Source organism: Pelobates fuscus, chromosome 9, assembly GCF_036172605.1.
Source record: "Pelobates fuscus isolate aPelFus1 chromosome 9, aPelFus1.pri, whole genome shotgun sequence".
Taxonomy (NCBI): Eukaryota; Metazoa; Chordata; class Amphibia; order Anura; family Pelobatidae; genus Pelobates; species Pelobates fuscus.
The window spans coordinates 4,798,184-4,812,710 of NC_086325.1; the positions used below are offsets into that span (position 1 = coordinate 4,798,184).

The 14,527-nt window shown below is 41.8% G+C and overlaps 1 pseudogene; it reads left to right on the forward strand.

The window, feature by feature from the left end:
- The first annotated feature begins 5,101 nt into the window (after positions 1-5,101).
- Positions 5,102-5,949, forward strand: LOC134573003 (olfactory receptor 5B12-like; annotated as a pseudogene).
- Positions 5,950-14,527: the final 8,578 nt, after the last annotated feature.

Here is a 14,527-nt window from a genome sequence, read left to right on the forward strand (position 1 = left end):
CGGATGTTGACTGGCGGTAGATCGAGGGCTCTCAGGAAGCTGGGTATATCGTTAGGCCAGCGCAGGGAGCACCACATCTTGCCCTTCTTAGCCTGAAGGTTAAAAGGGAAGCCCCACTTGTATGGGATGCGTTTTTCCTGGAGGATGCTTGTCAAAGGGCGTAGGGCTCTCCGTGCATCTTAAGTGAGGACCGAGAGGTCCTGGTATAAGGAAATCGGGGCGTCCTGATAGGTGACGGTCTGCGTGCGTGCTGCCTGTATAATGGCTTCTTTAAGCTGAAAGGAGAGGAGGCAACAGATCACATCTCGGGGCAGGCCCTCTCTTCCCGGGGGCCGCAAGGCCCTGTGTGCTCGTTTGATGTGGTAGTCATCCTGAGCTCTGTCGCCCAGTATACGAGTAAAAAGCTGCGTGAGGGCAGTACCTAGGTCTTCAGATTCAGCTTCGGGCATGCCTCTTATCCTGATGTTATTCCGCCTGCCCCTGTTGTCCAAGTCCTCTACCTGCCTGCGGAGCTCTAGGAGCACTGAGCCCTGTCTGGCAGTGGCATGGTCAGCTGCCTGGGAGTGTTGTATAGCTTGCATGTTTTCGTGCTCCAGCTCTGTGACATGCTCCTCTAAGGCCGTGAGGTCCCTGCGCACCTCTAGAATCTCCTTACGGATCGCCGCTCTCAGTTCCGCTACCATGGCAGTTTTATCATGCTTGGTGAGCATATTAGCCGATATGGCCGTCAGTTCTGCCGTGATTTGCGTCAGTGTTTCCCCTCTTGCTGAGCTAGGCTCTGAGCCTGCTCCGCTCTCAGCTCCAGGGGATGCCACCGCCATTTTGTCTGCCTGCCTCGTGGCTCGGTAAGCGTCGGGTGTGGAGAGAAAATCATCCATCGGGCCGGCCTGTTTTCTCGATGGGCTAGTGCCCGATGGTCCTGGGGTGCCCTGGCGTCTAGTTTTCCCCATTTCACCTGCGTGGTTTCGCTAATAATAGGGGCTATGTGGGTCGAGATCGCAGAGCTCCGGGAAAGCACGTCTCACTCCATGCGCCGGCAAGCCACGCCCCCTACCGGCATATCTTTCTATTCCCACATTCGATGTCAGGTTAGCCAGGATATTCTCCCGTGCCTTCAAGGGCCCCTAAAATAAGTCCCACATTTAATGACAGTGAAAAGGAATAGATAGCTACTCGAAAAACTCAACAACTTTCCTCCCGTGCCTTTAAGGGCACCTATTGCTAGTCCCACTGAATACTAATATTGCATGATCCCTAGAGAACTGAGCATGATAACCGTGAATAAGTGAATAGATTAAAACATCAACGTGGTAGCAAGTCCGTGTGCTATCATTAGATCATCAGTATAGCACTAGGAGGGCCCCTCGAGGGAGGAAAGTTGTTGAGTTTTTCGAGTAGCTACCTATTCCTTTTCACTGTCATTAAATGTGGGACTTATTTTAGGGGCCCTTGAAGGCACGGAAGAATTATCCTGGCTAACCTGACATCGAATGTGGGAATAGAAAGATATACCGGTTTAGGCACGAAAGAGAATTTATATAGATCGCTCCAGCAGCAATGGTTTCACCACAGTACTTCATTTTTGTGTTACCTTCCTCTCATACAGTCAGATAGCCATTAAGCATGGGACCACGCTTGTAAGCACTGGAGAATTACCTTGACAAACCTGACATAGAGTATGGGAATAGAGAGAGGTTCTGGTTTAGGCACAGGAGATCATCTTTGTCTACTCATATTCTTTTATTTACATCAACAACAGTGAGCACCATATTTTTTATTCTTACTTTTTATATATTAAGTTTATATATTATCTACCAACCTACCAACAAACCAGTAAGACCCCCAAGGTGGGGTGGACACCACCTAGTCACCATACTTAGATGGGGTTCCTCTGCGTGGAAGCAAGTTAAAGAAAATACAGAATATCCCTAGGTGAGGATTGTACCGCCCAAGCGCATTCAGTTAGAACTAGCTTTGCTCTACAAAGTGCAATTCTATTTGTTATATTTTTACTTTATGCAAGATATGTTCCACGATATTCTTCTGTAATCTTCTGGTTTTAAATTTCCCAATACCTCTGAGACTACACCTACCTCAAGAAACACATCAAGGTGGTACAACCCTCTACTTATTATATATACAGTACCTATATATATATATATATACTTATAATAATATAAAGAATGAGACAATGATTCTGCTTAACAAAGTTGACAAATCTATAAAATAACCTCCTCATTAACAAGGGCTGAGTAATTTTTTAACTCCACGATTTAACCACAATTAAAATTTAACTATTTTTAAGTTCCAATATGGCAATATTAAGTTTAATCACCTTTCTAAATAAATAAATTCAAATGTTATATTATTACTAATGGACAGACTCTAATGTAAATACCTTATTAATTTGGCACACGTCTGTTGAGTAGGTTAAATGAAAACCCATGGCGATGTTCTTTGTACACCTGAGATTAATTAAAAGAAAAGAAAAAAAATGATTAACCATTGTATGAATAAGCAGGATCTCCGATATATATATCTCTGATGGGTGGAATACTGTCCATTATCCAAAAGAGGAAATTCAGGTTTTAAAGAAAACTCTACAGTGATAGCACAGTCATTAATTCTTTAACACACGAGTAAAATAATAAATAATATGGTTTTAGTGTTCGATTAACCAGTAAAGCCACCAAATACTGAAAACTGCAACGAATGTCAAGGCGGACATTCCCAACCTGTTTGTCCGGTGGCGGTTCTCAGCTGGGAAGGTTCTAGGGTTGTACGGAAGATTGAGAAGAATGTCGAGAAGATCTCATAGTTTTAAAAGTAATTAGGACACACTGCAACCCTCGCAGAATAATCCTTAGCAGGTAAGTGAACACACCTCAGGTTATAGTGCAATCCGGACACAGGATTTGTTGTGAGTTGTGTTATTTAAGACACCACAACATTTTACCAAGGTTAGAAATGAAACAAAAGGTGCTTGAATGCTATTTCCACCTCAATTACTTTACACGACATTTTTCACTCATTGTTTATGGAATGAACTGATTAGTACGTTTTCTGGGTACGACCATCTCTTGTGTTAGGTAAAGGCTGAAGCTTGCTGGCTGTTTAGGTCAGTGAGTTGGTCGTGGACCTCTGTACGGGAGTCAATGCATTCATAGTTAATGCTGGAGGCAGGCGGTGGCAGTATTTTTAGTTTCCGTAGTTTAAAGGGTTTACCTGCGTAGACTCTTTTGGAACCTCTGTTGCACAGACATATAACCACATGCTAGATACTTTATTTAATGTTATGCCTCTTTAAATGATACTGAAAGGAAGTCATATGACATTTACATGGTGTTTGTTCACAAAACGCGGCAGGATAGTGACAAACTGACTGAAGGGGAGCTTTCTAGGTAAAAAAAAAGGCCAAACTGGGGAAAATGGCCATTTTAGATATATTTCAAGCTCCTTGTCTTTCAGTTTTGCTGTTAATTGTTATATTATTATTATTATTATTATTATTATTATTACATAGCAGTGCCTAATTTGTGAGTGATCCAAACTATTTCATGACAAACATGGGGAGACTCTATTAGAGAACATAAACGTATCCCTTGTGATTGAGTAACAAAAACCTGCACATATCATGTCGTAAAATCTCACAGCGTTTACTGGACTGACATTAATTTGGAAAGAAATAGCTAGCAAAGCAAATTGCATGGTATACAAAAATATTACAAAACATTTCATTATACAAATTGCAATCATTAATACATAACATACAATAACCTGTGCGGTCACTAAAATATGTATTCATTTTCATACAACTTTTATAGCCGTGGTGTGAGTTTATTGCAGAGTATTTCACATCTTTTATTAGCTACACACACTGCTCTACCTCTAACTTTACACCAATTCTGTCATTAAATAATATTTCAATAAAGATCAGTTTGGATCTATTTAGAATGGATAAAATATAAAATGTATTACATGGTTGGTCTTGTTTTATTTAAGGCTAACCAAAACGACCCCAATGAATGTCATATAAACATCCTGATTTTGGGAATGCCCCTTTACACCGGGGATATGTATAAATATATGAGAGGGAATGCGGTTCTTCTGATACATATATATACATATATAATAAAAGTCACAGGTTTCAAAACTGTTACAAAAAAAAGTTAATGTTTTTTAAAATGCAGAAATTCCAGGGTTTTTAAGATTTTCTTTGCCATTTTTCACCCATTATTTGAAAATATATGGCAATGTTTAGGGTTTTTTTTTATAAATATGTACTAATAAAAATTTATTGTTGTTGTGAACTTGATGGCCAGGATTGTCAGACATATTATGCCAAGAAAATATTTACAAATATCCCTCCAGAATTTGTATGAAATTGTACCTCCTCCCTGATCACACAGTAACGAAACCAGAGACACATTTTAAAAGGTTTGTTTTTTAGCAAATCGAGATAACCTTGATTGAGCACTGGGGTAGGGCTATCCAAAAGGAAAGATAATATATATTTTGCCCGTTCTCACTTTTTGTACATGACTAGAGTCTCCCTAATTCTAAATGATAACCCAGTGGTGGGACCTTGCTCACTGTGCCTCACTAGATCTCGGCTCCACCTCACTGATAAGACCGAGAAGGTGAAAATAATAATTGAAGGTTGCTGTTATGTTCAGGGGCGATCTGCGAGCATTTTTCTGGTCCCAGAGATCCGATACACATAGTGAAGGATTCAAGGGCAATCTATACTGGGGTTTTCCATTCCCAGCACTTTTGCATTCCATTTTGGCTTTTTTAAATTTTAAATAAACTAATAAATGTGTCAATATAATGACAGTCATAATAGGATAGATAGTGGGCAACCCAGGCAGAAACAGCACATGCAAGACAAGCATTATACACTATGTACAGACTCTGCAGAACACAACATTTTATTTAATGCAATACTGCTCCTAAATTTGTATTCATGTATTAGCCCTTATAAGCAGTTGTTGTTTTTTGAAGATATATCCATGTCTCTTTATTTTTATGCATTTCCGTGATGTAACTCTAAATGTAAAATTTGATCTCTTTAATTCCTTAGATCAAAAGATTCATGCACATGATTCCAACAAATCAGACCACAGTGACCCATTTTATTATCAAGGGAATTTCTGACCATCCAGAGTTGCAAATTCCGATCTTCCTCCTGGTTCTACTCATTTATCTCATCACTCTTGGTGGCAACATGACCATATTCCTCGTGATCGTTCTGGATCGTCGTCTTCACACTCCCATGTACTTCTTCTTGGGCAACCTGTCCATCCTGGACAGATGTATATTTTTGCATCTTTTATTGGTCACGAATTGTTAATACTCACAGCCATGAGTTATGACCGTTATGTGGCAATCTGTCACCCCTTACGTTACCACACAATCATGAATGGAAGAGTTTGTCTGTGCCTTGCTGCGTCCTGCTGGGTTTTGGGTTTTATGCAAGTTCTTGCCCCTGTTGTCATATTTTCAGTTTTCTCCTGTTATAGAACCAACGAAATCAACCACTTCTTTTGTGACATTGTCCCCTTGATGGAAATAACCTGCAACGACACTACTATTTTGGAGACCATAGTTTTTATAAATGGACTTTGTGTTATAACACTAATTCCTTTTGTTCTGACGTTTATTTCTTATGTTTTTATTATTTTGACCATCTTTAAAATTCGGAGCAACACAGGGAAGCAGAAAGCCTTCTACACCTGTTCCTCCCACCTGACGGTCGTCATCCTTCTCTACATAATCCTCGTCTGCCAATACCTGACACCGTCGTCAACTGACACCTTGAACTCCAAAAAGTTCTTCTCTCTGTTTAACACAGCTGCTGTACCTCTGTTAAACCCACTGATTTACAGCCTGAAAAACAGTCAGGTGCAGTCAGCTATGAGGAGAAGATTATGTTGCAGCATAGTGTAATAAGTATGAAGAAATCGATTCAGCTGTGCAGAATGTGAAGAAACGAGGTTAGACATCTCCGTGTTCTAAAATGACACCGGACAATGCCAGGAGATAAATAGAGCAAAAATGTAAGTCTGAGAGTGGTACATTGGGTGCATCCGACATACACCGACCTCAATAATTGTACTGATGGTAAAGGATGAGCATAGTGAGAAATAAAATATACATACACTGTATACCTACTGCACTGACTGTACCTCCCTCTACTGTAATGTAACCTGTAAAGTGCTGAGTACACCTGTTAGCACTATATAAATAAAATATACATACACTGTATACCTACTGCACTTACTGTACCTCCCTCTACTGTAATGTAACCTGTAAAGTGCTGAGTACACCTGTTAGCGCTATATAAATATAATATACATACTGTATACAAACTGCACTTACTGTACCTCCCTCTACTGTAATGTAACCTTCAAAGTGCTGAGTACACCTGTTAGCGCTATATAAATAAAATATACATACACTGTATACCTACTGCACTTACTGTACCTCCCTCTACTGTAATGTAACCTGTAAAGTGCTGAGTACACCTGTTAGCGCTATATAAATACAATATACATACACTGTATACCTACTGCACTTATTGTACCTCCCTCTACTGTAATGTAACCTGTAAAGCACTGAGTACACCTGTTAGTGCTATATAAATATAATATACATACACTGTATACCTACTGCACTTACTGTACCTCCCTCTATTGTAATGTAACCTGTAACGTGCTGAGTACACCTGTTAGCGCTATATAAATAAAATATACATACACTGTATACCTACTGCACTTACTGTACCTCCCTCTACTGTAATGTAACGTGTAAAGTGCTGAGTACACCTGTTAGCGCTATATAAATAAAATATACATACACTGTATACCTACTGCACTTACTTTACCTCCCTCTACTGTAATGTAACCTGTAAAGTGCTGAGTACACCTGTTAGCGCTATATAAATAAAATATACATACACTGTATACCTACTGCACTTACTGTACCTCCCTCTACTGTAATGTAACCTGTAAAGTGCTGAGTACACCTGTTAGCGCTATATAAATATAATATCCATACACTGTATACCTACTGCACTTACTGTACCTCCCTCTACTGTAATGTAACCTGTAAAGTGCTGAGTACACCTGTTAGCACTATATAAATATAATATACATACACTGTATACCTACTGCACTTACTGTACCTCCCTCTACTGTAATGTAACCTGTAAAGTGCTGAGTGCACCTGTTAGCACTATATAAATAAAATATACATACACTGTATACCTACTGCACTTACTGTAACTCCATCTACTGTAATGTAACCTGTAAAGTGCTGAGTACACCTGTTAGCGCTATATAAATAAAATATACATACACTGTATAGCTACTGCACTTACTGTAATGTAACCTGTAAAGTGCTGAGTACACCTGTTAGCTCTATATAAATATAATATACATACACTGTATACCTACTGCACTTACTGTACCCCCCTCTACTGTAATGTAACCTATAAAGTGCTGAGTACACCTGTTAGCGCTATATAAATAAAATATACATACACTGTATACCTACTGCACTTACTGTACCTCCCTCTACTGTAATGTAACCTATAAAGTGCTGAGTACACCTGTTAGCACTATATAAATACAATATACATACACTGTATACCTACTGCACTTACTGTACCTCCCTCTACTGTAATGTAACCTGTAATGTGCTGATTACACCTGTTAGCACTATATAAATAAAATATACATACACTGTATATCTACTGCACTTACTGTACCTCCCTCTACTGTAATGTAACCTGTAAAGTACTGAGTACACCTGTTAGCGCTATATAAATAAAATATATATACACTGTATACCTACTGCACTTACTGTACCTCCCTCTACTGTAATGTAACATGTAAAGTGCTGAGTACACCTGTTAGCGCTATATAAATAAAATATACATACACTGTATACCTACTGCACTTACTGTACCTCCCTCTACTGTAATGTAACCTGTAAAGTGCTGAGTACACCTGTTAGCGCTATATAAATATAATATACATACACTGTATACCTACTGCACTTACTGTACCTCCCTCTACTGTAATGTAACCTGTAAAGTGCTGAGTACACCTGTTAGCACTATATAAATAAAATATACATACACTGTATACCTACTGCACTTACTGTACCTCCCTCTACTGTAATGTAACCTGTAAAGTGCTAAGTACACCTGTTAGCGCTATATAAATACAATATACATACACTGTATACCTACTGCACTTACTGTACCTCCCTCTACTGTAATGTAACCTGTAAAGTGCTGAGTACAGCTGTTAGCGCTATATAAATAAAATATACATACACTGTATACCTAGTGCACTTACTGTACCTCCCTCTACTGTAATGTAACCTGTAACGTGCTGAGTACACCTGTTAGTGCTATATAAATAAAATATACATACAGTGTATACCTACTGCACTTACTGTACCTCCCTCTACTGTAATGTAACCTGTAAAGTGCTAAGTACACCTGTTAGCGCTATATAAATACAATATACATACACTGTATACCTACTGCACTTACTGTACCTCCCACTACTGTAATGTAACCTGTAAAGTGCTGAGTACAGCTGTTAGCGCTATATAAATATAATATACATACACTGTATACCTACTGCACTTACTGTACCTCCCTCTACTGTAATGTAACCTGTAAAGTGCTGAGTACAGCTGTTAGCGCTATATAAATAAAATATACATACACTGTATACCTAGTGCACTTACTGTACCTCCCTCTACTGTAATGTAACCTGTAACGTGCTGAGTACAGCTGTTAGCGCTATATAAATAAAATATACACACACTGTATACCTACTGCACTTACTGTAACTCCCTCTACTGTAATGTAACCTGTAACGTGCTGAGTACAGCTGTTAGCGCTATATAAATAAAATATACATACACTGTATACCTAATGCACTTACTGTCCCTCCCTCTACTGTAATGTATCATTTGTGGAATCTGTCTGTCTAACTCTCTGTCTCTCTCCTTATGTATCTGTATATATTTATATTTATAAATACAAAAATTAGATGCACACAGGTAGTACACATTCATATCACATTAATGAGAAATAAATAAACACTTCATATGCACAGATATAGTACATTGTCATAAAACAGACACACACTGGTAACACATTAACCACTCATACACTGCATAGTGATTCAGGAAGGTCAGGTAACGATATTATTATACGATATGAAACCTATGATAAAATGAACTCCTTAATGTTTATGGGACTTCATGCTGTGAAGGGATATAAGGTCACAGTGACGGTATTTCACTGAATTACACACTTATGTTATTAATATTCTACGTCCTATTTCCTGCTGCACTATCAGCATCCTATAACCTTTTATTTCTCAAATTTCTATTTAGAATTTTATTTTTTCGTTTTTTTAATAATTGTGAACAGTCCATTTTATTTCAGACCCTGGGACTTTAAACAAAGCATTATTCTCCTTTTTTGTTGTTAAACTAGAATCCCTTAAAATCTGTCTGTGGTTATAGATAATCAGAAGAGGATCAGAGTCCACAATCTGTCAGTTTTACATTCATTGTTGGCGCTATACTGAGGAATGTGCCTGACCCATAATATAGAAGGCCAATGGGGGTTAAATGGGGTCATATCATCCTACAAATAAAACGGATGATTATGGGTCAGTAACCGTTATAGTAATCAGCTCTGCAGGCTGACAGCTGTTTTTAATGTATGCGTAACATGTATGACATAAAACATATCCATGAAAAATAAGTATATAAAAAAAAAAACATGAAAATTGAACCGAACTGAAATGACTTTCCATCCAATGAAAATGTCTTGGTTGGGACGGAGACTTAGATAGATTTGACAAAGGGCTCCCCAATTTTTCAATTTTACCCAGCTCAAAGCAATTCCCAGTGAATACATCCTATTATTTCAAAACGTATGCCTGTTTGCATGGCCTTATCCCCGTATTCTTACTGCATATGTTGTTTCATGTTAAAAATAATCGGTGTTTTATACATAACACAGCCCTGAGCCCGGCAATGTATTTAATGCTTTTTGTTTTTTTAGTGCCTATACAATTAGAGTTTTAGAGAATGCAACCCATTAACTTCTGGCACATTTTTAAAAATCTATTTGCAATTGGCACATTTGTGGATAAGAGTGGATTAATGGCCTAAATTGTGGAATAATTTGTGTTACGGACCGTTTCAGCATAAAAGGGGAAAAATCCGTTTAGGCGATAATCCCCTTTTCCCAAACAAGGCACAGCTACTATAAAAGCACCAAAACTCACGAATTCGGATATAAATGAATGCACCAAACTCCCGAACTGCATACCAGGGAATAAGGTAGCACTCCAGCTGGAACCTCATGAATAGCTGCTAGCAGACGAACAGGAAAAGCAGACATCAGCTTACACTCCTAGCAGTCAATCTCCAGCAGCATACAGTGAATCCCCCCAAGAACGAGACAAGGCTCCGTGTTGAAGGTCAAGCAGTGGTCTGAGGTGCTGGGCACCCAGCCTGGTTTTTATTACATGAGTACACATACAGGCCACACCCAGGGGGAGGCATAAAATAACCAATAACATAGATGTTACCTCCCACACATCCCCTCCCCTTAGTGTGACACTTAATCCCATTATGTGTACAGTTCAAAATATACTTTTACATAACTTTCATAACTTTACAACCATACATCGTATCCACATAACAATCACATATTCAGACTCAGCATACTTTAAACATAACCACTCTCAAAAATCATACAGATCCCTCCAGTAAATAAAAAGTTACACGGAAGTCCTTTTATGACCGACCGCAAGCACCTTTTCTTGCCCAAAACAGTTCCATGGATTTGGGCTGTGCGGTCGGTCACTTTCTGGCATAAAAACGGCTAAGTCCCATTCGAAGTATGGCCGGTACTTCGACTTTAGTCGAAGTGTCGAAGTGAAGTCGATGGTACGGGTCGGCGGTGTTCGAGTTAAAATGGCCGCCGCCACGTGGTCCTTTGTCCGATGCCGGTCACTTCGACGACTTCGACAACTTCGGATACTCCGGCACTTCGGTAACTTCGGCACTTCGGCTGCATCCGAAGTGCCCTATAAAAAGTGTCAATTCTTCTCCCATAGTAATAAAAGGGCCGAACACTGTTTGTAAAGGGCCCAATCTCCCAGGGCCATAGTCCAAAGGCAGCAGGCGGGCAACCAGGCTCCTCCAATACAATGTGGCGAGATTGGTTCCGTCACATCTCTCCCCCTTTCCAAAAAGACTAACAGGGTACCTGACCTCCTGCCGGTCAGTGCCCTTGTTAGTCCAGCAACCCACCCACAAAGCAAAAAAAACAGTACAGCCCACCCACAATAAATAGTTACTACACCTGGGTAGAGGAGAAGTTTGTCCATGTCCAGGTGCCTCACCACGGCTGTGTAGGGGACTGGTAGGCTGCCTTGGTGGGTTGCTGAGTGGGCAGAGACCAGCGGTACTCTGTCCTGGTGCCAGCACTACCACCGGAGTAGTCTGGTTGGAGCCTGGTTGCTGGAGACGGGCTGTCTCCCCCTTAGTTGCATAGCTCTGCTGCTGAGTGGGGAGACCGGTTGTCTCCCCCTTGGATACACAGCTCTGTCGTGGGGGGGTAGGACCGACCATCCCTACCCCCTGTGTGGTAAGTGCAGAGACCACGGTCCCATCTGCACTGGTGGGGGGTTTGCAGTCTCCCCCTGGTACATTAAGCTGCCGCTGGGGAGAGGGGGTAACAAGCTCCTCTCCCGATAGAACACTCTGCCCATTAATGATCCGCCGCTGGGGAGAGGTGGTAACAAGCTCCTCTCCCATACATACTTTTAGTTTTTGCTTAGGGACACCGACTGTCTCTCCTCCCAATACAGAGTCCTGCTGCTGGGGAAAGGAGACAGGGCTCTCTATTCCCTGCTGGATACTCTGCCGCTGGAGAATGGAGACTGGGCTCCCAATTCCCGGCACAACACACTGCCGCTGGGGAATGGAGACTGGGCTCCCAATTCCCGAAAAATCACGCTGCCGCTGGGGAGGGAGGAGGCTGCTCTCCTCTCCCTGCACTTCACATTGCCCTCCTGGCATATCACTCTGCTGCTGGGGGGCAGGAACAACTACCTCTGCCCCCTGTAACTCAGCCTGCCGCTGGGGAGGGAGGACACTGCTCTCCTCTCCCTGCACTTTACACTGCCGCTGGGAAATGGAGACTGGGCTCCCAATTCCCTGCAGGACCGGTGGAGAGACCTCGGTCCCATCTCCACTGGCCACCTGGGGTTCTTCCCAGTAAAACTGTACCATCTCGTCCCCTCTGAATGGGTCTGGCTCTGGGTCTGTCCTGCTGCTCTCCTGCTGAGCCTTCTCATAATATTGGAACAGCTGCTGGTAGCCCTGTTCTAGCTCCATCTCCCGGGTCACCAGGTGGACCAAGTCTTGCTCAATTTCATGAGTGTCATCCCAGTCATACCTGCTCTCCCTCCACCCCAAGAGATCACTGAACCGGTCTTGTGTAGGGCTCCCAAATTCAAGCTCTGAAAACGACTGCCATAACAAGCCAGGACCATCAAACTCCTCTCCCTCTGGCTTGTCATGCTCGGCTGTCCAGGGCAGGTGCTGTGCAACATACCACCAAAGCGCCTGGTAGGCATCCTCCAGCCACATCTCCTGCCATACCCGGAGCTCCAATTCTTTTACCCATTCCTCCCTGGGCTGCTCTCCCAGGAAGGGCATCCGCAGGGCTAGTCGCTCCTGCAAACGCTGATCTTCCTTGGGAAGTCTCTCACCTCGTTGGTATTCCACAATGCCCAGTGCCTGGTACCAGATGCCTTTCCTTAATGCATCCCGGTCATCCATGTCACCCTCATCGTAATCCACTGCTGGTTCCATCCTGGTGCTGTCAGGGTCGCTGTACTCAGCCATGCGTTGCCCTCAAATTGTAAAATCCAGAGCGATGGTGTCTCCTGTAGCTGTCCTTCTGGCTGTAGGAACGATCCCGCCGCTTGCCACCAATTGTTACGGACCGTTTCAGCATAAAAGGGGAAAAATCCGTTTAGGCGATAATCCCCTTTTCCCAAACAAGGCACAGCTACTATAAAAGCACCAAAACTCACGAATTGGGATATAAATGAATGCACCAAACTCCCGAACTGCATACCAGGGAATAAGGTAGCACTCCAGCTGGAACCTCACGAATAGCTGCTAGCAGACGAACAGGAAAAGCAGACATCAGCTTACACTCCTAGCAGTCAATCTACAGCAGCATACAGTGAATCCCCCCAAGAACGAGACAAGGCTCCGTGTTGAAGGTCAAGCAGTGGTCTGAGGTGCTGGGCACCCAGCCTGGTTTTTATTACATGAGTACACATACAGGCCACACCCAGGGGGAGGCATAAAATAACCAATAACAAAGATGTTACCTCCCACACATCCCCTCCCCTTAGTGTGACACTTAATCCCATTATGTGTACAGTTCAAAATATACTTTTACATAACTTTCATAACTTTACAACCATACATCGTATCCACATAACAATCACATATTCAGACTCAGCATACTTTAAACATAACCACTCTCAAAAATCATACGAAACCCTCCAGTAAATAAAAAGTTACACGGAAGTCCTTTTATGACCGACCGCAAGCACCTTTTCTTGCCCAAAACAGTTCCATGGATTTGGGCTGTGCGGTCGGTCACTTTCTGGCATAAAAACGGCTAAGTCCCGTTCGAAGTATGGCCGGTACTTCGACTTTAGTCGAAGTGTCGAAGTGAAGTCGATGGTACGGGTCGGCGGTGTTCGAGTTAAAATGGCCGCCGCCATGTGGTCCTTTGTCCGATGCCGGTCACTTCGACGACTTCGAAACTTCGGAAACTCCGGCACTTCGGTAACTTCAGCACTTCGGCTGCATCCGAAGTGCCCTATAAAAAGTGTCAATTCTTCTCCCATAGTAATAAAAGGGCCGAACACTGTTTGTAAAGGGCCCAATCTCCCAGGGCCATAGTCCAAAGGCAGCAGGCGGGCAACCAGGCTCCTCCAATACAATGTGGCGAGATTGGTTCCGTCACAATTTGTTAGATTTAATCTTTTATTAAAACTTAAATTTTAGGTTTGTGAAAATTCTCCAACACAGCCATAGTCATAGTTTGCCTGTTTTCTCCTATTTTTGTTGGATTTCACATTTGAACTTACTACAAGTTAGATGATGCATCCCACTGATACATTCCTATCTAAGTATAGATACAAGATATCTACGCAGGGATTATGTGATTCATGCATTTATTACGCTACACAAAGGAAACAAACCAGTGATTAGAAAAGAAATGAAACAGAAACGGCAAACGTATAGTAACAGTAACATTGTTTAATTTACTGAATAACAGGTGGAGCTGGAATGTTTGTCACATATCTATAAATCTACGCTGCTTACTACAATGTAAACCAGTCTCTTCAGACACAGGGTCAGGTCAGTATCTTATCGCATGTTA